Raw genomic sequence first — 3,872 nt, 5'->3', positions numbered from 1 at the left:
AGTGTGGGGGTATTTGATAAACTGTAATTTATACATATTTTTATCCCATGCTAAGCACATTTATGGATGATTTCTCCTTAGATTTGGTGAATTCGATGCTCCTAATCCTTTAATTTCATGTTTTATACTTAGGTGAGCATAGGAGAATAAAAAGAGTGAGAAACTGGCCAAAAAAGGAGAAAATGGGTCGACGTAGGAAATCAACATTGCCTGGACTTCCTCACACGGGTAGTTCATAGTCCATGTCTATTTCACAGATTGAAACACGGCTTAAGCCATCTCACACGGGCGTGTCACACGAGCATGTCCCTATCGAGCCCAAATCTAGTCCTATTCGAAAAAGGCCACTCTTGAGGGTTTTGAAGGATTCTAAAGCCTATATAAACACCCTATGAGGTACCTAGAAGACACACGGAGTAGGAGGCAAGGAATTACTTGAAGAAAGCCGATTGATCCATCTCAGAAGCCGGATTTACCTTCAAGATTGAAGATCTACCTTCAATTCCCTTCAAGAGTTCTTAGGTTTTCTGTATCTTTTGTTATCACTATTCTTTTGAGATGTTTTCTTTCATAAATATGAACGAAACCCCTTAAATACCCAAGGGGAATGAAACCTAAGACGGATCTTGTTATTTTATCTGAATTATATGATAAATATTTGATTTGTTCTTAATTATGTGTTCTTAATTCTTACTTTGATATTCCAGGATATTAATTTAAGATTTGATGTGCTTATTCAGAGGACAAAAAGTCCCTGTCTAAGAGTGGATCTAACATAATTAAGCGGAGTTGATTGCTACTCTAGAGATAGGGTGTCATAATTTTACCGTATTAGGGTGAAACATGATAAGGGAATCCATAAATTGAGTTAATGCAACACTAGGGGTTTTAATTAGAAAGAGATTTCAATTAATCAACCTAGGGTTAGATGTTGTTCGTCTCGAGAGAGATAATAATATAAATTAGGGATTTCTACAGATCAAGTCAAATGAATAAATCGTCTAATTCAGAGTCAATAACAAGTGAAGTCCAGGTGGATTTTTCCTTAGGTATTGTCCAAATCATTCAGTTTTCCCAAAAGTTATTTCCCCAATTCACTTTCTATGCATTCTTAGTTTAGTAATTAGTTTAGATAAAACAAATCCCTTTATTTTTAGGCTAGATAATAAAAAAGAAAGTTAATACTAGTACTTTTAGTTCCTTTGAGTTCGACATTCTGGTCTTGCCATAAGCTATACTACTATTCGATAGGTGCGCTTGCCTTTGTTGTGATAATAGTTAGTTTTCAAGAACGATCATTCATAAATTATAAAACTTATCACCATTTACATCAATCAACTAGTGAAATTGGTGCCTCCCTAGCCTCAACATTAGGCATGTGGCCCGATGCCGAAGACCTAGCCCTAGCACTTCCACGGTCCCTACCACAGGCTCTTGTACCCCTTTCGCGAGTACCCCTTGTGCTCATATCAATTCGCATATTTTTGGTTTAGAAGTTTTATGTATCAATTAGTAATTTTAGTAATTATTAATAGATGTCTTATGAACAACAGTAATCAGTGTTGGTTTTCGCAGATCGAGGTCTCACTACAGTTTTCAGTTTCCTACAGTTTCAGTTTACTCTAACCAGAGTATCATAGTACATTCTCTCATCTAAAGTAATCTCAGTATTGTATTTCAATTTGATCAATCATCAGTTATCAAGAAACTTACAGATTTGACATTGGAGACTCAGTGTGCCATACCTGTGAATCCTCCAAAATATTTCAAGAATAGTTTTCTAAAAATTTCAAACATTTTCAAAACCCATTCCACAGCCGAGTTTTGCAACCTAGCTTTGATACCACTAAATGTAACACCCCGAACCCAGCCCAAATGTTATGGCCGAATCTGATGTGTCACATCGAAGTGTCTTTGCGAAAACTTTAGTGAGTCAAGTTCTTTGCTATTACCAAATCATCTTGTCAAAACATTTTATCAGATTAATTGCTTTTGATGTGCTAATTTGTTTAAGATTTGCGAAAGCTTTTAAAACCTTGAAGTTGAAACACGTATTTTGAAAAATATTATTATTTTGGAAACACGACTTTTTAAAACTAGCAGTTTTAAATAAATAAATAAAAGCCCAATTAAAATTTATATCCCATAAATGGCCTTATTACAAAAACATAAACCCAAAACGAAACTTTAAGTATAAATAAAACCAAATGTAAAATTAATCCAGTCGTGTCGCCACCTCCGAGTCCCTCGCAGCACCAAATCGCTTATAGCTGGGGATTACCTGCACAGTTGAAAAGAAAGAGTGGGTTTACGAAAACTCAGTATGCAACCCCCTATCAGTCAATCGGTATACAGTATACAGTAACAGACTGGGCCTGAGCCCTATTCAGAAGTAGTACAAAATGGGCCTTAGCCCAATACATTAACAAAATAGTACAGTAATTCAACCCAACCCAATCCAGCCAACACCATACCACCAACACACCATGTGAAGACAAAGTCGACCCACCCAGCCAATACACCAATATCTCAACAAAGATGCCAATAATAATATCATAGCAAAGCTGCCAGTAACAGTAACACAGATGAGCTGCCAGTATCAGTATATGTGGCAAAGCCATCAATAACAGTACGCTTCCTTCTTAACAGAATCCCAACCTCATGCAGAATGTCATGTCATAAATCATACGTGTATGCATAATGTCATGTATAGTACAGTCATATACATCTTAGACACATTAGTCATTATATCACTAGGGGTTTAGCGGCCATAACTGTGTAGATGGGCCCGAGACCCATTATTCGGCCCAAGTGGGCCCACACGCTCAAGTGGCCCATTTAGCCAGGTTTAGCCATGGCTATGCGAACTACACAGCCAAGCCCAGTATTTGCCGCATATCGTGGATTTCATCCGTGTGGGGCCCAAGTGTCCATTTGGCCCACACAACCCATTTCGGCCCAACATGGCCCAAAATAGCCTAAGCCCATAAGAATGCCCATGGTGGCCTCTACAGTCTTACGCCCATGATTCGTGAGCTTGGTTTACCACATGAGCGATCGCACGCTCGTGTGGCCTCAAATGCCATATCTTCGACTTTTCAACTTTTCGGCTTTTGCCATTTTACAGTTGAAAGGGGATGTGATTACACACCTGGTTGTGAATACTTACAAAAAACCTTCGAACACGAACCTACATTAATAAAGAAATTCTGTTAAACATTTGGCATTAGGGTCAACACCCTCTTACTAACATTTTGTGACAACCCAAATTAGACCCTGGTCGGAATGTGGTTTCGAGACCACATTATCGAGCCAAAAATTTATTTGCGTGTTTTAATTGCATAAATTGTTGTGTGACAGTGAATATATGAGAAATTAAATGCTTAATATTAGCATTAGGATTGTGAATTCATTGAAAAATGACCTAGTTGACGAAGTTAGAAAAGATGATAGATGAATTATAAGGATTAACTAATAATAGGTTGAGGAAGCATGGCTTTGCATGTCAATTTGCCCATAAAATTCATGGTGGCCGGCCAAGGAGTGATGATGCTCCACTCATTCTAATTTAATATGTTTCTTTGGTGAACAAATGATGGGGATAATAATAGAAAAGGGAACAAAAAAAAATGGGTGTCATACTTGCCATCTCCTAGCCGAAAAACCAAGAAAAAGAAGGGGAGAAAAGAACTTGGAAGGAATTCGGCCATTGCTTGTGCCTAGGGGGAGTGTTTGATGTTGTGGCATGAAAAATGAGGGAGTTTGAATGCTTAATAAGGAGGGAAGAAGGAGTGTTCATATTTTCTTTCTTTTGCAATTGTTCTAACTAGAGGAAGAAGAGGAAGCAAGATTCGGCCAAGGTGGTCCTTTAG

Source organism: Gossypium hirsutum, chromosome A10 (assembly GCF_007990345.1).
Source record: "Gossypium hirsutum isolate 1008001.06 chromosome A10, Gossypium_hirsutum_v2.1, whole genome shotgun sequence".
NCBI lineage: Eukaryota > Viridiplantae > Streptophyta > Magnoliopsida > Malvales > Malvaceae > Gossypium > Gossypium hirsutum.
Note: the sequence above shows the minus strand (reverse complement) of the source record.